We start from the raw sequence: 22,411 nt of genomic DNA, 5'->3' as shown, positions 1-22,411 counted from the left end.
CATTTCTGAGCTCTTGATTTGTGTCCACACAGAATGTCTGATGTTTTCTATTCATGATCTTCATATCCACAAATCTGCTGAGGCGAGAAATCATTGTGTGGTTACTTGTTTCTAAATCATCTTCCAAAAAGAAAATAGATTCTAGACTTCTCTGTCCTCAATTATCAGCCCCCTCCCCAATAAACATGTGATAACTGCATGAAGAGCGCCCTCCCAAGGCAGAGACAGGACAGTGCAGCCAGAGGAGACAGCGGCACTCCTCTACCACTGCGCCCTCTGGTGGTGTAAGAATTTAAAGGTTTCAGAAAATGAAAGCCACATATAAGATTATATGTAATATTATATAGGGTATTTTATTTGGGTAAATCAAAGATGGGTATAGTTGCGTTTCTTAATGAAATGTGTCTCATCCGTTTGCAAGATTCCTATTGTTTACCCTGATTCTCACAATAAATGACCCCGACGTTCACAGGTATCTCTTACAGGAGCTAACCAGTAGTGTGAACCCAGTCTTACCCATGCACAAACTCAGGAGGTCATAAATGCTAAAGGTGGCTGATAAGTGGCACCAGTATTCTATATCCGCATGTTACATGAGGGGGGAAGTTGTTTTTATCAGGAGGTCACACTATTTGTCTCTAAGAGGGGCAGACAAGGGGGCATAAAAGACCCAAGCATGACATGAGGGCAGCCACTTGGGAGGCCACTTGAGGAGGGACATACTGGAAAGGAGACTTCCTGGAGTGTGGGGAGACCATGGATGGTAACTATAACCTGCCATGTAATTATTGATGATAAGGAAAAAGTGTCTCTGTAAAGTTCCTTGTTTATGGCTGTCGCTATGTACAAATCTCCATAGAAGTCTCAGAATAACTAACAGTCATTTCACTCTTTATACAATATACATTTTCATACACTCAATCTTGTATTTCATTTATTGCGCCTGACCTTAGAATCTAACCCAGTAAGAGGGTGAAAGAGAAACATTCTTACAGTGGCAGCACATGGAACTCGCTGCAATACTTCACAAGAAACATTCTACATGTTCTCCTCTTACCTCTGAATCGTGGATCTGAAGCTTCTGGATAAAGCAAGATTTCTAGAAGTCACAGGACTCAAGAAAAAGTCAAGTGAGAGCGACGTACCAAAAAGCAAGAAACTATTGGTCTATAGCGGCTCAACGGAATGTGACTGATCTGCAGCTTTTATAGAGAAGGTGAATTATGACATCACTGATGACCTCACACTTACCTTACATTCTAACACACATCAAATCAACATCACATCAAATCACACATTTCAATATCCAGTGATTATAAATATCATAATGCTCAACAATTTATCTGCACAATTTACATCAGGCAACATATATCTCCCCAATCCCATCCCCCTCCCACCCCAAAGATCATTAAGTACCATAAAATTATAACCTTTTTATGATAAAATAATAATTATACCTTCCTATAGAACACCAATCAATTCCATATCCCCAATATTTCCTCCCACTTTTTTATACAATTTTTCTTGTCTGCTCTTATTTTCTCATATTCTTTAATTGTCTTATCCAACTTCAACCAATCCATAACAATTGGGGATTTACCAGCCATCCAATTTCTTGCAATTATTATTTTTGCGGAAAAGAGAACATTAACCCCTTTGTGCACCGTGACGTGCTATTACATCCGGTTGCGAGTGGTGATGTTTGTTGCGCTCCATATGCTGCGTGTGTCGGCTGTGTTTTACAGTGGACACCCGGGACTAACAGTCGGGAGCAGTGATCGTGCTGCTCCTAGCTGTTTAACCCCTCAAATGCTGCGGTCAATCGCGAGCATCTGAGGCATTGAAAAAAGGGGGGCGGCCCCCTCTGACATTTCATCACCCCCCCAGTTAGATCAGGGGGTGACAATGATTGTAATGGCAGCTCATGGGCCTAATGATGGCACCCAGAGCTGCCTTCACTTAACTTAAGCCTGTAAAAATGACAATATACTGCAATACGTTAGTATGATCGCTGGTTCAAATCCCCTAGGGAGGCTAATAAAGTGTGTAAAAAAAGTGAAAAAAAGTTTTTAGTAGTGAAAAAAATAAAAGACAAATAGTTAAAGAAATTTTTTCCCATTTTCCCCCTAAAGTATTGTAAAAAATAAAAGAAGTAAACAAAATTGGTATTGCTGCATGCGTAAAAGTCTGAACTATTACAATATAGCGTTATTTAATGTGCAAGGTGAATACTGTAAAAAATGTAAAACGCCAAAATCGCTGTTTCTTGGTCAACTTAGCTCTAAAAAATTTTGAATGAAAAGTGATCAGAAATTTCTACGTACCAAAAACTGCTACCAATAAAAACTACAGCTCAACCCGCAAAAAATAATCCCTCACACTGCTCAATCAGTCAAAAAAGAAAAAGTTATGACTCTTAGAATGTGGCGACACAAAACATTTTTATTTGAACTAAACGCTTATTATCAATAAAAGTAGTAAAATATTTAAAAAAACGTATATAAAATTGGTATCACCGTAATCGTATTGAGTCACAGAATAAAGATAAGTTGTCGTTTGTACCGCACGGTGAAAGCCGTAAAAACGAAACCCAAAAAACAATTGTGGAAAAAGTTTGTTTTTTATGTCATTTGGCTGCTCTGAATTTTTTACCTCAGATTGTGTTGGTCATCAAGGCTTTTCTTAGAATGATGGGTTTTGCTGTCGCATTACCATGTTGGTATCTCCACACGTTTGATGGCTTCTGCTTTCGGATTATTAACCCCATCCCGCTCCTTGACGTACTATTACGTCATGGCAGCTGTATCGTTCGCGCTCCATGCCGTAATAGTACGTCTCGGGAGTAACGGCCGTTTCGGCCGTCCTCCCGACACATACAGGAGCTGTGACGCTGCTGTCTTGTTCAGCAGCTGTCACAGCTCCTACAGCGGGGACCGATCGCTGTGTCCCCGCTGATTAACCCCTTAAAAGCCGCGTTCTATAGAGATCGCGGCTTTTTAGGGGTTAAGCTGCCATCGCCCGGCCTGCTACGCGATAGCGGCCGGCGATGGTGACTATGGCAACCGGACACCAAACAATGGCGTCCGGCTATGCCATAGACGGAAGCCTAGTGGGTCCTGACAACGTCAGGACCCACTATGCTTGCTGTCAGTGAGTAGCTGACAGTTCTAATACACTGCACTACGCATGTAGTGCAGTGTATTAGAATAGGGATCAGGGCCTCCTGCCCTCATGTCCCCTAGTGGGACAAAGTAATAAAGTTAAAAAAAAGTTAAAAAAAGATGTGTAAAAATAAGAAAATAAAAGATTTAAAAGTATTAAAAGTAAAAATCCCCCTTTTTCCCTTATCAGTCCTTTATTATTAATAAAAATATATAAACAAACAAATAAACTATACATAATTGGTATCGCCGCGTCCGTAACGGCCTGAACTACAAAATTATTTCATTATTTATCCCGCACGGTGAACGCCGTAAAATAAAATAATAATAAACCGAACCACAATCACAATTCTTTGGTCACTTCACCTCCCAAAAAATGGAATAAAAAGAGATCAAAAAGTCGCATGTACCTAAAATGGTACTGATCGAAACTACAGTTCGTTACGCAAAAAAATAAGTCCTCGCACGGCTTTATTGATTGAAAAATCAAAACGTTATGGCTCTTAGAATAAGGTAACATAAAAACTGAATGATTGTTTACAAAACGTATTTTATTGTGCAAACGCCATAAGACATAAAAAAAAACTATAAACATCTGGTATCGACGTAATCGTATCGCCCCGCAGAATAAAGTGAATATGTCATTTATAGCGCACGGTGAACGCTGTAAAAAAAAAAGAAAGAAAAAACAATCGTACAATTGCTGTTTTTTAGTCACCACGCCACCTAAAAATAGAATAAAAACTGATCAAAAAGCCGCATGCACCCCAAGAAAACTACAATGGATTCCTCAAGGGGTCTAGTTTCCAAATTGGGGTCACTTTTAGGGGGTTCCCAATGTTTTGGCACCACAAGACCTCTTCAAACCGGACATGGTGCCTAATAAAAAAGAGGCTTCAAAATCCACTAGGTGCTCCTTTGCTTCGGAGGCCGGTGCTTCAGTCCATTACCGCACTAGGGCCACATGTGGGATATTTCTCAAAACTGCAGAATCTGGGCAATACGTATTAAGTTGCGTTTCTCTGATAAATCCTTTTGTGTTATAAAAAAAATGGTATAAAGAGGATTTTCTGACAAAAAAAATTTTAAATTTCACCTCTACTTTGCTCTAAATTTTTGTGAAACACCTAAAGGGTTCATAATAGTTCTAAATGCTGTTGTGAATACTTTGAGGGGTCTAGTTTCTAAAATGGGGTATTTGATAGGGGTTTCTAATATATGGGCCCCTCAAAGCAACTTCAGAACTGAACTGGAACCTAAAAAAATAAATAAATGAGGCAATACTTCGCTTCTTACATTATACTGATAATGAGCCGTGCCCACCCCGAGATGACCCCAGTTTTGACCGTTTGTATAAACGGAGACCCCTATTAGACCGTTTCAGTGCCCGGTTTTCCCAAGCATACACCCCCGAGAAGTGTATTTCTATTGATGAGTCCCTGGTACATTTTAAAGGGAGGGTTCAATTCCGCCAGTACCTGCCGGGTAAAAGGGCAAGGTATGGCGTGAAGATGTATAAGCTGTGAAAGTGCATCAGGGTATACCTACAGGTTTAGGATAGATGAAGGAAAGGCCACCCCCAAACCAGACTGCATCCTGGACTACAATAGGTACATGGGAGGGATGGACTTGTAAGATCAAGCCCTGAAGCCCTACAGCGCCATGCGGTGTGGTATAAGAAGCTGGCCGGGCACATCATACAGATGACATTGTACAATGCGTACATGCTACGTCGATGTGCAGGCCAGACGGGAACTTTCCTGGAATTTCAAGAGGTGATTATCAAGAACCTAATCTTTAGGGACCAAGAAGGGGGGGCACCCAGTACTTCTGGAAGCGAGCCCACACGCATCGTACCAGGGTAACACTTTCCAGGAGAAGTTTCCCAAACTGGCAAGAAGGGAAAAAGTCAAAAGAGGTGCAAAGTCTGCTATAAGAGGACGATAATGGATGACACAATATATCAATGTGACACGTGTCCCGAATAACCAGAGCTTTGTATGAAAGTGTTTTAAAATTTATCATACATCCCTTGGCCTTAAGGGTGTCGTTTTTAAAACGGGGTCACTTCTTGCGGGTTTCAACTGTACTGGTACCTCAGGGGCTTCTGCATACATGACTTCGCACTAGAAAATCCCCAGTAGGCCAAATGGTGGTCCTTTCCTTCTGAGCCCTCCCATGGGCCCAAACGGCAGTTTATCACAACAAATGGGGTATTGCGGCACTCAGAACAAATTGCGCAACAGAATGGGGTATTTTGTTTCTTGTGAAAATAAGAAATTTTCAGCCAAAACTACATATTATTTGAAAAAAATTATTTTGTTTTCATTCCCAGCCCAATTCAAATAAGTTCTGTGAAAAAACTATGGGGTCAAAATGGTCACAACACCCATAAATGAATTCCTTGAGGGGTGTAGTTTCCAAAATGGGGTCATTTGTGGTGGGTTTCTATTGCTTTGATACCTCTGGGGCACTGCAAATGCGACATGGCACCCGAAAACCAATCCAGCAAAATCTTTACTCCAAAGGACACACAGCGCTCCTTTCCTTCTGAGCCCTCCCATGGGCCCAAACGGCAGTATATCACCACAAATGGGGTATTGCCGCACTCAGGACAAATTGGGCAACAAAATGGAGTATTTTATTTCTTATGAAAATAAGAATTTTTGAGCTAAAATGACATATTATTGGAAAAAATATATATTTTTTTAATTCCCAGCCCAATTCAAATAAGTTCTGTGAAGAAACTATGGAGTCTAAATGGTCAAATTACCTATAAATTAATTCCTTGAGGGGTGTAGTTTCCAAAATGGGGTCACTTTTGGTGGGTTTCCATTGCTTTGATACCTCTGAGGCTCTGCAAATGCGACATGGCACCCGAAAACCAATCCAACAAAATCTGGACTCCAAAAAACATATAGCGCTCCTTTCCTTCTGAGCCCTCCCATGGGCCCAAATGGCAGTTTATCACCACAAATGGGGTATTGCCACACTAAGGACCCTGTGAAAATAAGAAATTTTGATCACAAATGACATTTTATTGGAAAAAATGAAATTTTTTTCATTTCAGAGCCCAATTCAAATACGTGCTGTGAAAAAACTGTGCGGTCAAAATGGTAACAACAACCCTAAATTAATTCCTTGAGGGGTGTAGTTTCCAAAATGGGGTCACTATTGGGGGATTCCTACTGTTTTGACACCTCAACACTTCTTCAAACCTGGCATGCTGCCTAAAATATATTCTAATAAAAAAGAGGACTCAAAATGCACTAGGTGCTTCTTTGCTTCTAGGGCTTGTGTTTTAGTCCATGAGCGCAGTAGGGCCACATGTGGGACATTTCTAAAAACTGCAGAATCTGGACAATACATATTTAGTAGTGTTTCTCTGGTAAAACCTTCTGTGTTACAGAAAAAAAAATGAATAAAATTGAAATTCAGCAAGAAAAATGAAATTTGCAAATTTCACCTCCACTTTGCTTTAATTCCTGTGAAATGCCTGAAGGGTTAAAAAACTTTCTAACTGCTGTTTTGAATACTTTGAGGGGTCTAGTTTTTAAAATGGGGTGTTTTATCAGGGTTTCTAATAGATAGGCCCCACAAAGCCACTTCAGAACTCAAGAGGTACCTTAAAAAAAAGGCTTTTGAAATTTTCTTAAAAATATGAGAAATTGCTGTTTATGTTCTAAGCCTCGTAACGTCCAAGAAAAATAAAAGAATGTTCAAAAAACGATGCCAATCTAAAGTATACATATGGGAAATGTGAACTAGTAACTAATTTGGGTGTTATAACCGTCTGTTTTACAAGCAGATGCATTTAAATTCTGAAAAATGCAATTTTTTCAAAATTTTCTCTACATTTTGCAATTTTTCACCAATAAACACTGAATATATCGACCAAATTTTACCACAAACATGAAGCCCAATGTGTCACGAGAAAACAATCTCAGAATCGCTTGGGTAGGTTTAAGCATTCCGACGTTATTACCACATAAAGTGAAATATGTTAGATTTGAAAAATGGGCTCTGAGCCTTAAAGGGAATGTGTTGCCAGAAAAACATGTTTTTTTTTTAAAAATTAAACATTTAGTGTGTGGGTGATTAAACATTGTTCAAATTTTTTATTTTTTTTTGGCACGAGCCAGGAAATATTATAAATTATTTCTAATTTATAATAATACCCATTTTTGGCCACTAGATGGGGCTGTTCCCAAATTGCAGCATTGCAACATTGGGTTAAAAGCCCTCGCTCTAGTGAGCTCTCAGCATCCCCCCCTCCTTTATCCTGGCTAGTGCCGGGATAAACGAGGGGTTTGAAAGGTTTAACCTCCTACACTGTGTGTCGCAATTTTTTGAGGTAACCCACAGTGTAGTAGGTTTACATACAGTAGTAAACACACACAAACACTAACATACATTGAAATCTCTTACCTGCTCCTGCCGCCGCGGCTCCCTCCGGCCCGTCCGCTCCGTTTGCTGCCGCTGTTCCATGTGCACAAGTCCGGAAGCCGCGACCGGAAGTAGTAATATTACTGTCCGGCCGCGACTTCCGGTCCACAGGAAAATGGCGCCGGACGGCGCCAATTTCGAATAGGACTGTGTGGGAGCGGCGCATGCGCAGTTCCCACACAGACGCCGTACACGGCAGTCAATGGGACGGGAGCCGTTCGCAGTCCCTATGGGACTGTGGCTGCCGTATTCCATGTCTGTGTGTGTCGTTAATCGACACACACAGAAATGGAACAAAAAATGGCAGCCCCCATAGGGAAGAAAAAGTGTAAAAATAAGAAACAGTAAAGCACAAACACACAAATGAATATAAACGTTTTTATTAAAGCACTAACATCTTTAACATATCAAAAAATTATTTGCGATGACACTGTTCCTTTAAGGCCAAAACTAGGCTGCGTCCTTAAGGGGTTAAGTATGGTACTGTGCTTTTCCTCAATTAACGTCAGAGGACTTAAAAGCCCCTTTAAAAGAAGCTTGCTCTGGCGTGAGGCCAAGGCTTTAAAATGTGACGTTCTATTGGTGTAGGAAACACATTTTCATGTGGAGAAAATTCCTAAATTCTCGAATAAATTTTTCCCACATATTTTCACCTCTTCGTGCCCGGCTAAACGTAAGGGGGTTATGATTGCTATTAAAAACTCGGTAGTTTTCACTTTTAAATCTCTTATTAAAGATCCCCAAGGAAGATTCTTGGGATTTTTGTGTGAAATCAATAACATACTGTATACTATCTTTAATGTGTATTTCCCCAATAAACTGCAACATCATTACTTGAATTCCCTACTCCCGAAAATCAAGGCGTTAACACAAGGTATGCTAGTTGTAGGTGGAGACTTTAATATGACTATTGACCCAGATATAGACTCCACTGCTAGAACTAGACAGTCTTCTCCTTTTGCATCGTCTTTGTTAGAGGGAGGCCTGTATGACGTGTGGAGATGCCAACATGGGCGTGAGAGGGATTATACTTTCTTTCATGTTTCTTATTCTAGGATCGATTTGTTTCTGGTTAATAACAGGGCACTCCTACAGTCACAATCTTCTGTAATTGGACAGATAACCTGGTCTGATCACGCTCCAATCTCGCTTTCCATAAATGAGAAAATGTCGTCTTCTCTTCCTTCACAATGGCGTTTGAATGATTACATACTCCATCACTCTGATCATGCCCCAACCTTGCTACAAGAATTGAAGCATTATTTTTCAGACAATGTGGGTTCTGTTTCATGTCCTTACATTTTGTCGAATGCGCATAAAGCATTTATGAGAGGGTTATTGATTAAAGCTTGTTCTCAGGCTAAGGCCAGGTTTACACGAGCACACAAAAAAAGTGCAGTTTTGCGTGCGCAAAAGGCACTTAACAGCTCCGTGTGGCATCAGAATATGATGCACGGCTGCGTTAATTTCGCGCAGCCGCCATCATTATGACACTCCGTTTGGATGTTTGTAAACGTGCTTTTCTGTTTTCATTCATCCTTTTCAGTGCTGTTGTGCGAATCACGCTTGTCCCATGGAAGTGCTTCCATGTGACATGCGTGGTTTTCACGCACCCATTGACTTCAATGGGTGCGTGATGCGCGAACAGCGCACAAATATAGAACAGGTCGTGAGTTTTTCACAGCGGACTCACGCTGCGTAAAAATCACGCACCTATCTGCACGGCACCATAGACTATTATAGGTCTGTGCGACGTGCGTGAAAATCACGAGCGCTGCACGGACGTATAACACGCTCGTGTAAATGAGCCCTTAGAGAAAGAGGGAAAAGGAGATTTTTAATATCACTAATCAGATAGCAGTTATAGATTTAAAAAATAAAGCTACGCCCACACCTGCTTACCCTTCAGAATTGAGGACCTTGCGTTTGACATTACAGTCATTGCTTGCGTCTCAGTATGACATTTATCTCAAACGCATGCAAATGACTACCTATGCACATAATAATAGAGCCGGTGCTTTTTTGGCTAAAAAAATAAAAAACAGTCCTCGCCACGCTCCCGCATTGTGTATCTCTTGGATAAAAAGGGTAATAAAGTTATAGATCCTAGGCCGACAGCCGAACAGTTCCAATCTTATTATAGTGCCCTTTACAATATGGTAGTCACCCCTCCTAAACCAGATAAGGATCCCACGTCCCCAGCTAATTTTCGTCCTATTTCTCTGTTAAACTCAGCTATTAAAATATATGCAAAAATCCTCTCGACTAGGTTGTATCATATTATTCCTCAACTGGTTAAATCAGATCAAGTTGGGTTTGTGGCGGGACGTCAGGCCCCTGATGGAACTCGGCAGTTTATGGACTTGGTTCAGTGTGCAGAGACCTCTCGGACGCCTTCTCTGCTTCTTGCTTTGAACGCAGAGAAGGCGTTCGATAGAGTACATTGGGGCTATCTGTCTCAGCTTCTTGAATATTTTGGATTTAAGGGTCGTATAAAATCCTCCATTCTTGCATTATACCCATTTCCCTCTGCTAGAGTTTTCTCTTCGGGGTTTTTGTCTGACCCTTTTATAATAAAGAACGGTACGCCTCAGGGTTGCCCATTCTCTCCCATTGTGTTTGCCTTAGCGATGGAACCCCTCGCAGAACGAATACGACTTAATTCAAAAGTTCAGGGCATTAAAGTACGATCTAAGGCTCATAAAATTGGTCTTTAGGCTGATGATGTGCTCCTGGCAGTCTGTGACCCCTTTAATTCTCTATCCGCCATCCAAGATAACCTTTCTCATAGTTACATAGTTACATAGTTAGTACGGCTAAAAAAAGACACATGTCCATCAAGTTCAACCAAGGGACGGGAAAAGGGTCAGAAAAAAATTTCAACACATAGGAGCTAATACTTTTTTGTTCTAGGAAATTATCTAACCCTTTTTTAAAGCCATCTACTGTCCCTGCTGTGACCAGCTCCTGCGGTAGGCTATTCCATAGATTCACAGTTCTCACGGTAAAGAAGGCTTGTCGTCTCTGCAGGTTTAACCTTTTTTTCTCCAGACGGAGGGAGTGCCCCCTTGTTTTTTCAGGGGGTTTTACATGGAACAGGATTTCACCATATTTTTTGTATGTGCCATTAATATATTTATATAAATTAATCATGTCCCCCCTTAGTCGTCTTTTTTCAAGGCTAAATAGGTTTAATTATTTTAATCTTTCCTCATAACTTAGATTCTCCATGCCCCTAATTAGCTTCGTTGCTCTTCTTTGTATTTTTTCCAACTCCAGGGCATCCTTTCTATGAACTGGAGCCCAGAACTGAACTGCATATTCTAGATGAGGCCTCACTAATGCTTTGTAAAGTGGCAATATTACATCCCTGTCCCGCGAGTCCATGCCTCTTTTAATACATGACAATATCCTGCTGGCCTTTGAAGCAGCTGATTGACACTGCATGCTGTTATTTAGTTTATGATTTACAAGTACACCCAGATCCTTCTCATCAAGTGAATCCGCCAGTGTAGCTCCCCCTAGGACATATGATGCATGCAGGTTGTTGGTACCCAGATGCATAATTTTACATTTATGTACATTAAACTTCATCTGCCAACTGGATGCCCAAACACTTAGTTTGTTTATATCCGCTTGCAATTCACGAACATCTTCCATAGACTGAACTATATTACATAGCTTGGTGTCATCTGCAAAAATAGAAATAGTGCTATTAATCCCATCCTCTATATCATTAATAAATAAGTTGAATAATAGTGGTCCCAGCACTGAACCCTGGGGTACACCACTTATAACCGGGGATCATTCAGAGTAGGAATCATTGACCACAACTCTCTGGATACGGTCCTTGAGCCAATTATCAATCCAATTACAAACTATATTTTCTAAACCTATAGTCCTTAATTTACCCATTAGGCTTCTATGGGGGACAGTGTCAAATGCCTTTGCAAAGTCCAAAAACACTAAATCCACAGCGGCCCCTCTGTCTAGGCTTCTGCTCACCTCATAAAAACAGATTAGGTTAGTTTGACAACTTCTGTCCTTAGTAAAACTGTGCTGGCTGTCACTTATAATACTATTTTTTTCACATAATCCTCTATATAGTCCCTCAATAGCCCCTCAAACATTTTCCCCACGATAGATGTTAAGCTTACTGGTCTATAATTACCCGGGAAAGACCTAGAGCCCTTTTTGAAAACAGGCATCACATTTGCCCTGCGCCAGTCCCTTGGCACTATTCCAGTCACTAGAGATTCTCTGAATATTATGAAAAGGGGGACAGAAATAACTGAACTAAGCTCCTTAAGAACTCTAGGGTGTATTTCATCTGGTCCCGGGGCCTTGTGCACATTTATTTTGTTTAATTTAGCTTGGACCATATCTACATTCATCCAATTCAGTATATCAACTGATATATTAACAGCACTGGCACCGGCTACATCAGCTGCTCTTTCTTCTGTTGTATATACAGAGCTAAAGAACCCATTTAGTAACTCTGCCTTCTCTTGATCCCCTGTGACCAACTTCCCATTACCATAATCTAGGGGTCCTACATGTTCAGACCTTGGCTTTTTAGCATTTATATACTTGAAGAATTTTTTACTATGTTTTACTATCCTTGGCCACCTGCCTTTCATTTTGTATTTTTGCTAATTTTATTACATTTTTACAGATTTTATTAAGCTCTTTATATTTTACAAAGGCTGCAGATGTACCCTCAGATTTGTATTTTTTAAATGCCCTTTTTTTGTCATGTATTGCCCCTTACACAGAAGGTGTAAGCCATGTGGGATTTAGTTTTAGTCGTTTATACTTGTTACCTATAGGAATACATTTTGCACTATAATTACCCAAAGTAGATTTGAAAATCTCCCATTTATCATTTGTCCCATTATTTGACATTAGTTCTTCCCAGTCTATATCCTGAATTGCAGCCCTCATCCTGGGGAAATTGGCTTTCTTAAAAGTAAATGTTTTTGCCCTCCCAGCCTGCGTTTGTTTTTTACAGTATAGGTAAAATGTAACTATATTGTGATCACTGTTACCAAGGTTTTCACGAACATTGACATTCCCAACAAGATCTGCATTATTAGAAATGACCAGATCCAACAGAGCTTCACCTCTAGTCGGGTCTTCCACAAACTGGCCCATAAAATTTTCCTGCAACAGGTTGAGGAAATGTCTCCCCTTTGCAGATGAAGCCGAACCATGACACCAATTAATATCCCGGAAATTAAAATCTCCCATTATCACTACAGTACCCGCCTGTGCAGCCCGCTCCATCTGTTTATATAGTTGACCTTCCATCTCCTCAGTTATATTGGGGGGTCTATAGATTACACCAAAAGTAATTTTTTCAGTGTTTACCTCCCTTTCTAGTTCCACCCACAAGGTTTCAACCTCCTCACAGTATTCACCCACTATTGTCTCTTTCACGCTCGCCTTCATATCACTTCTCACATACAGACATACACCACCGCCTTTCCTATTTATCCTGTCTTTCCGAAAAAGTGTAAAACCCTGTAGATTTACAGCCCAGTCATGTGAAGAGTCCAGCCATGTTTCAGCAACACCAACTATATCTATATTTTCTTCCAGTACCAAGGCCTCCAGCTCCCACAGAGAAAAAAAATAAAATGTCTAACCAACCTGAATCCATATTTGGACCATCCACTCCAGTTATCAGTTATTTTATTAACCTCTAATATATTAAAGTTGCCAATTAATGTTGTGAAACTCAATGCTCCATTTAAATGAAACATTTTTCTTAATTTAACCCCAATTTCATGCATCATATATATTGTTGGATACTCCTTACAATTTCTCAATTGCCCGGACTCCATTACCTCAAGTATATTCTGAAGATGGCCCCTACTAGACTTAGTAATATTTTGTATAAATGGAGATTGTTTCCCACTCAAAATATTTCTCCACTGTCCTGACAAAAAATATATTCTCAAGTCAGGTACTGCCAGTCCACCCTCTTCTCCTCTATCCATCAAGTATTTTAACTTTACCCTGGGTTTCCTTCCTCTCCAAATTAGCTCCCTCATTAAAATTTCTATGTCTTTTCTCCTATCCACATGGGACTGTTAATCAGTGGATACAACAACTGGGGTAATACTATCATTTTAATTACGGCTATTGGATCTGCCATAGAAGGGGGTAACATATTCCATATCTTAATTTTTGGGTGAGAATTTTGTAGCTGGTGTCGATCCACGTAGGGTAGTCTCTTCAATCAACCCATCGGGTTGACCACCAGATCATGGGCGCAGGGGATTTAACAGGAGAGTAATGGCTGTTTTTTCATTTCAAAACATTCCATGCAACTAGTTTCATTTCTCGGACAATCCTTTTAAGGAAATATTTATCGGGGCACAATGCACCATTTCTGGGTGCTGTATCCAATGTTTATCTGGACAGTCGCCTGGTTATTTTTCTGGACTTTGTATGCACTATTTACCTGGATGCTGGGTAATAATTATGTGAGTTAGAAACAGGAGGACCTGCAATCTCATCAACATTGTCCTTTCCTCATAAAATGTTCTTCTTGAGACATCTGATGGATTACTCTGAAAATATGTTGTAGGTGCCAATCAAGGTCCAAAGGTTGACATACTCTATGGCCTCCAGGATCTGAATTATACATTTTTCTTTCACTAACCCATTTCTCTAGGAGTCATATATAAAGGTTGGGTCTATGGAGCCCAGATGAGCTACATTAGCAACTTTGAAAGAGCAGCCTCAGAGACATTCAGCTCCAGGATGGTCTGTGTCAGATAAGTAGTGGTTCAGAACGCACTGGACGATGTAGGTGCACGAATAGGGTCCCAACCCAATCGTAGTCAAAATAAGTATTCGGCACACAAAGCTGAGGTTTAAAGAATAAATCTTGATTTTATTTCAAGTGGTTGTAGATGCCAGAGGCTAAGGCTGGATTCACACGAGCATGTTACGTCCGTAATAGACGGAAAGTATTTCGGCCGCAAGTCCCGGACCGAACACACTGCAGAGAGCCGGGCTCCTGGCATCATAGTTATGTACGATGCTAGGAGTCCCTGCCTCGCTGCAGGACAACTGTCCCGTACTGTAATCATGTTTTCAGTATGGGACAGTAGTTCCACGGAGAGGCAGGGACTCCTAGCATCATACATAACTATGATACTAGGAGCCCGGTTCCCTACAGAGTGTTCGGTCTGGGACTTGCGGCCGAAATACTTTCCGTCCATTACGGACGTAACACGCTCGTGTGAACCCAGCCTTAGTGCGACGCTTCGGTCATTACATGACCTTCATCAGGCACTGTGCCGTTCTGGTTGCTGGTACATCCAGTAGTTGGCGCTTCGTTCCGAATGGCGGCTGACCACTGTAGTTGGCGCACTTGAGATTTCTTAAAACTTTAGCTTTGAGTGCCAAATACTTATTTTGGTCTGTGTCAGATGTTAGGGATGAAGTCTACAACTGGCCAGACCACCTATCTTTCCTTCGCTCTGGAAATATAGGACAGTCCACGAGGTAGCACATCATGTCTGGTCAATTCCCCTACTACTCTGTACACTAACATCTTCAAAAGAGAAGAGGAAGGTGCAGATGTGACGTTCAGGTTAGGTATTTGTAGCATTGAAGTTGTATTGTGCTCCCCTTGGAGCACTATGCAAAGGCAAAACTCCTTTATTGGCATGATATGTAGATGGTTGGTACTCTATTTGGGTGCGCAGGCTTACTTTGTTGTGTGCTCACTTGGCTAGGTCGGCATTAATGAGTGAAATGTATACAGTACCTTAGGAAAATACAGTGTGAGAAAAAGATGTTAACTGGAGCGCTCCCTAGGGTAATACCTTGAAAAAAAATGTAAACTAGTCTTCTCACCTTGTGAACCTCTTGGTTGATAAGAACATCGACTGGATGCAGTTGTCTCTCTTTTTGTAGATTCTTGTTCTTCTGACACGGAGTACAGTATGTCTCAGGCTGGGGGATCTCTTTGCTGGACTTTGTTGTATGGTGGTGTACGTTCGTCCTGATTATGACCTGTTTTTGTAGCAGGATGTCTTTCTTGTTTAGATGTTACTCCACGGGTTACCCAGCCTACTCATTCTTCAATGAATCAGTGACCATGTCCACAATTGATTACACATGTATAATATAGATTTCATGATAGTTCTTTGGAATTAAAACAAATTATTTTTATGTATTTGTCTATCCATTTTTATTAGAAATACAATAAATACATTGAGATATGTTTTTATTGACATGTGTTGCTATCAGCCAGACAGGAAAAAAAATATAGAAGGCCTTGGGAATCTGTAGGGGCAGCTTTTCTACAGGAAAGGGAGTGCAGAGACCCTACCAAACAGGACGAGGGGAGGCAGTCCATTGCCGGGCATCTGAAGAGACTTGCCATTAAACACCCAAAACCATTGTACTTCACCGCAGCCCTGCGAATCATGGACAAGGCTTCATTTTCAAAGACTTCTCGACAGTTGTCTTTTAATTGGATGGATCTTAAAAACCCCTTCTGGACAGTGGGGGATGGGAAGGAGGAGGTGTGGACGGATGACGTTACGGCATTCTTAGATGGACATTAGTGGTTCATATCTGCTGCCTCTTTAGCTTTCAGGCCTTGATCTGGCACATCCCTTTCCATGGCTGACGTTCCCGACACCAGGGCTTCCTCCTGCTGATGTTGTACGGTACATTCCCTTCAGTTCTGAAACAAGAATAAATAAAATGTCCTAGTGAAGAGTTGCTCTCTTGAAGATATTCCCCGTGACCCACACCAAGACCCTTTGTCTGCCAGGTAGGTAGATAGTGCGTTCTATGTTCAACTAAGTTAAATAAATTCACAAGTAAATCTGCTCAACTTTAAGATGCGGTTAACAGAAATGTTTAAAAACGGGGACAGATAGGGCGCCAAGCAATGGTAGAATTTTATTTAAATACCCGTTTCTGGCACGACTGGTCCCTTTATCTGGTGTTAAACTGACGAAGGGATCAGTCAAGTTTAGTCCCGGACCAGTCCAGTCCAGAAACACAGTCAAAATAAAATGGGCTTTACTTTACTGTCCCCGTGTGAAGTATTTGTGTTACCCGCCGCTTATCTATTTTTGAAGGGGAACTCCAAGAAAAATGTGTCATGCAATCAAAGGCGCAGTGCCCACCCAAACTACATCGCAACATTTAATTAAAAAAATTAGCTTTTATCTATTGGATTACTCCAATATGTAAAGGCCAATATCACTAACAGCTCCTGGCTCAGCCAGCAGAGGTGGGGTCCGGAGCCGAATGGGACCCAGAGCTGCTGAAGGAGCGGAAAGTACATAAAGGGGATTTGTCCGGGGTCTGAATACATTTTAGGGTTTGTTATTAAAGGGGTTTTCCAGGCTTTATAAAAATTGTAATTCAAACTGAAAATTGCACCATTTAGCAAATACCCACCTTCTAATTCTCTGCGGCTCCAGTGCCGGCGGTTCACAATCCGCCTGCCGGCCTGTTTACACAGGCTGCACCAGTGATGTCCCGTATCGGCACATGATCGCACTAGTCAATCACTGGCCACAGTGGTCACGTGCCATACTTACTTAGATCACTTCTGCAGGCGATACCCTCCCTCTATACTCTCCTTACTGCAATGTTTTTATAGTGAGGATAGAATACAGGGAATATCTGGTACACAAAGCGTATTCTCACTGAACCTGCCCCATGACAAGCCATGCCCAATGAACCACGTTCTGTCAAAGGTACGCCCTGTCAAGTCCTGTCTAAATCCATCTGAAACTAAAGTGTCCCTAGAAAGAAATTCCAAATATTGTCAACTATGCTATATTAGGGTATAGTATGAAGAATCAGTGCAGTAGGGTCTATATACTACTGTATACACAAAGCTGCCATGTGCTGAACATTGCAAAACACCCTTTTCATAAAAGAGCGTTAATTCCAGTCCTGCAGTCACCCTGATGACCTTATACTGTGCCAGTACTTGAGGTAGGTGTGCCCCTTTACATATTACTTGCAGCCAGAATTGGCACCGGGATTATCAGCTCATTGACGAATTCTTGAGGTCACATTTGTGTCTTGATGTCACCAGTCTTATCCAATCCTACGCCACTTGCTCTTTATAGAATTTTCAGAAAAAAAATTCCCCTAGCAATAAATACTGCATGTAAATAATATTCTCATTACAGTACAACAACAAATAAATGGAAAAAGCGCCATATCCCTATTAGGTCCCGCGGACATCATAGAGGTGGTCCTTGACTTCCAGTCCTGCAGTCACCATGAAGACTTTGTGCTGTCAGTGCAGGCAGAATAAAGCTGACATGGTGACCATGTAATGTTTTATATGTACTACTACTCCCTGTACTGACTGATAGTAGAGAGAATGGACTAAGCTGAAGGATTCCCGACTCTTATCAATTCTTTAAATAGGGAATATGCCCTGAATACTAACCCCAAATTTATATTACATTTATAGTAGGGCAGATTTACTATTCAAATTGAGCCAGAATTATGGCGTACACGTTGTGCGCCATATTTATTAACCCCTTGAGTACCCAGCTCATTTTGGCCTTGAGGACCAGACCCATTTTTTCAAATCTGACATGTATCACTTTATGTGGTAATAACTCCGGAATGCTTTTACCTATCCAATTGATTCTGAGATTGTTTTCTCGTGACATATTGTACTTTAGTTTAGTGCAAAAATTTGGTCGATAAATTCATTGCTTATTTGTGAAAAACACCAACATTTAGCGAAAATATGAAGAAATTATGATTTTTCCCATTTTAAATGTATCTGCTTGTAAAACAGATAGTAATACCACACAAAATAGTTACCAATTAACATCTCCCATATGTCTACTTTATGTTTGCATCGTTTTTTGAACATCCTTTTATTTTTCTATGACCTCACAAGGCTTAGAACTTTGGCAGCAATTTCTCATATTTTTAAGAAAATTTCAAAAAGCGATTTTTTCAGGGACGGGTTCAGTTCTGAAGTGGTTTTGAGTGCCCTATATATTAGAAACCCCCATAAAACACCCCATTTTGAAAACTGCACCCCTCAAAGTATCCAAAACAGCATTCAGAAAGTGTTTCAACTCTTTAGGCGTTTTACAGGAATTGAAGGAAAGTAGAGCTGAAATTTTCAAATTTCATTTTTTTTTACAAAATTCATATGTAATACATTTTCTTCTGTACCACAGAAGGTTTTACCTGAGAAACGCAACTCAATATTTATTGCCCAGATTCTGCAGTTTTTAGAAATATCCCACATGTGGCCCTAGTGTGATAATGGACTGAAACACAGGCCTCAGAAGCAAAGGAGCACCTCTTGGATTTTGGGGCCTCCTTTTTTCAGAATATATTTTAGGCACCATGGCAGGTTTGAAGAGGTCTTGTGGTGCCAAAACAGTGGAAACCCCCAAAAGTGACCCCCATTTTTTAAACTACACCCCTCAGGGAATTTATCTAGGGGTATAGTTAGCATTTTGACCCCACGGGTATTTTGCTATATTTTCTGGAGTTAGTCTGTGAAAATGAAAATCTACTTTTTTTCTGGAAAAACGTAAACATTTCTAATTTTTGCAAGAAATAAAGGAGAGAAAGCACCCCAACATTTGTAAAGCAATTTCTCGCGATTACGGAAATACCCCATATGTGGTAATAAACTGCTGTTTTGACCCACGGCAGGGCTCAGAAGGGACGGAGCACCATTTGGATTTTGCAGCTCAGATTTTGCTGAATTGGTTTCTGGGGGCCATGTCGCATTTGCAGAGTCCCTGAAGTACCAGTACAGTAGAAATTCCCCAGATGTGATCCCAATTTGGAGACTATACCCCTGAAAGAATTAAATTAGAGGTGTAGTGAGCATTTTGAGCCCTCATGTGTTTTATAGATTTTATTAGAATTGGTCCGTGAAAATGAAAACATTTTTTTTTTCCAATAACCTGTAGCTTTAGCTCAGAATTTTTCATTTCCACAAGGAATACAGGAGAAAAGACACCCCAAAATGTGTTACACAATTTCTCCTGATTACGGAAATACCCCATATGTGGTTGTAAACGGCTATTTGGACATACGGCAAGGGTCTAAATGGAAAAAGTGCAATTTCGTTTTTGGAGTGGAGATTTTACAAAATTTGTTTTTGACGCCATGTTGCATTGCGCTGAGGTACCAGTACAGTGAAAACTCCCGAGAAGTGACCCCATTTAGGAAACTACACCCCTCAAGGAATTCATCTAGAAGTGTAGTGAGCATTTTGACCCCCAAAAGTTTTGCAGAAATTAGTGCACAGTGGATGTTGCAGATTGAAAATTGACATTTTCCACATATATGCTATTTCAGTGCCCAATGCGTTGGGCCCAGCTGGTACCACCGGAGACATACGCCCCATAAATTGTTCAGCAGTTCTCCAGAGTACGGTAATACCCCATATGTGGTCATAAACCGCTGTTTGGGCACACTGCCAGGCCCAGAAGGAGCGCCATTTGGCTTTTGGAGCGCAGATTTTGCTTGGTAGTTTTGTTTAGTGTTTTACTGGTGTCTCAGTTTATAATGTGGGGGCATATGTAATCTGTGCGGAGTACATACATTTTTTGCGTGACACACTGTCGTTTTTATTGGTACCATGTTTGGCTACGCGCGACTTTTTGATCACTTTTTATTCCATTTTTTTGGAAACAACGTGACCAAAAAAGGAAATTCTGCCATTGTTTTTTATGGTATTTTTTTTACGGTGTTCACCGTGCAGGATAAATAATATGATATTTTTTTAGGTCAGGCCGATACGAACGCGGCGATACCTATTATGTCTAGTTTTTGTCTTTTTTTTCATTTTTTTTCTAATTATAAAGGGCTTGAATGGGGAAACAAGGCATTTATTGTTTTTATTACGTAAAACTTGTATTTATTTTTTTATCTAAAACTTTTTTTTTTACTTTTTTTTCACTTTTTATTTTACACATACTAGGGGACTGGAAGATCTGATCTTCTGATCCCCTGCACAATACACTGCACTACTTCTGTATGTACTTGTGTAGTGCAGTGTATTGTAACTGTCACTTTACAACTGACAGTTGAGCCTATTACGTCCTGCCTTGGGCAGGACCTAATAGGCTCCCGTACCTGGCAACCAGGAAGCCGTTGCTAGGCTTCCTGGTTGCCATTGCAACCATCAGAACCCCGCGATTTTTCGCGGGGGGGGGCAATGGGGTGCAGAGGGAGCCCCCTCCCTCTGTATCAATCACTTAAATGCCGCTGTCGCTATTGACAGCGGAATTTAAGGGGTTAAACTACAGCGATCGGAGAGGACAGTGATCGCTGTAGTTGCAGTGGGATGTCGGCTGTATATTACAGCCGACATCCGATGAAGATGGAGCGAGCACAGCTCCTGTGCCCGCTTCATCCTCAGGGCGTTACTATACGCCCATTTTCGGGAAGGGGTTAATAAAAAGTGTTTGTTTTTTTTTTACACCGCTTTCTCTGATCTCCTCACGTATCTCACAGAAGTGAGGAGATCAGAGAAAGTGACAGGAGCTTTCTCCTGCAGACGACGTCACAGACGGCTGTGATTGGTCAGTCTTCAGAGACTGACCAATCACAGCAATCGCCGGCATTGGGGACTGCTAATTGGTCCCCAGGCCGGTAGCAGAGACGGTTAGCTGTCAATGACAGCTGCCGCCGCTGTTCTGTCACTATGTGATTTCACATAGTGACAGTTTATTCCTGCGCCGTAATAGTACGTCGTAGGTACGCTGGAATAAGCGGCTAGCGACGTACTATTACGTCAAAGGTACGCAAGGGGTTAATAGTTTTAGCCACATTTTGTGGCGTGCTTGACAAGGGGCGTGGCCTATAATAAAGGGGCGTGTCTTAAACTAAGTCAACCAAGAGGTGGTATAAGGAAGAGAAAAGTGTCTAACATGTCTAGTAAAATCTATCATACATCGTGCACCACTGTGATAAATTTGGCGCAATTTCTGACTTCCTTGTATCAGTTTACACTGTGTAAAACTCAGATAGTTTTAGGCCCCATGCACACGAACGTATTTTTGCAGCCGCAATTCACCCACAAATCTGCAGGTGAATTGCGGCCCCATTCATTTCAATGGGCCCATGCACACGACCGTGGTTTCCACGGTCCGTGCATTGCCCAGGAACCGGGACCGCAAAAACAACGGACATGTCTTATTACGGTCGTGTTTTGCGGTACAGGCTCATAGAAAATAATGCACGCGGTCATATGCACGGCCCGCGATTTGAGGGCGGCCGTGGGTGACACTCCGCGGACGTACGAGCCGTAAGTCACGGTCAATGCACCTCACTATGGTCGTGTGCATGAGGCCTTAGTAAATCTGCCCCATGGTAATACCAGTGACAGCCCGCTCTTTCCCGGTGGGGTACAGTCCTCCGCACATCTTCATCCACGTCTCATCTTGTATGTGCCGGATACTTTTCTCCTCATACCTGAGAAGTAACAAAAATAACATCAGAAACTAAAAAACACAATTCCAAGTATTTCTCCCCATTTCTAAAAATAACATTTCCTGCAGGTGAATAATGGAAAATATAAAGATATAAATATATTCAGGCCTATGTGTCTGTCCAGGGGGTCAGTGAGGGTCCTGCCTGTTATATGTGGGGAGGTCGTGCTGCACAATAACGGAGGGGAAAATGTCTGTACATCAATATATATTTGTCTCTAGGAGCCCCTACAAAGTCTCAGTGAGGGCCCTGTCTGTTATACGTGGGGAGCTTGTATACAGCGTTAGTAACAGGCATGTCACTCCAGTATAGATATT

This window comes from Rhinoderma darwinii, unplaced genomic scaffold (assembly GCF_050947455.1).
Source record: "Rhinoderma darwinii isolate aRhiDar2 unplaced genomic scaffold, aRhiDar2.hap1 Scaffold_130, whole genome shotgun sequence".
In the NCBI taxonomy this organism is placed as follows: Eukaryota; Metazoa; Chordata; class Amphibia; order Anura; family Rhinodermatidae; genus Rhinoderma; species Rhinoderma darwinii.
Note: the sequence above shows the minus strand (reverse complement) of the source record.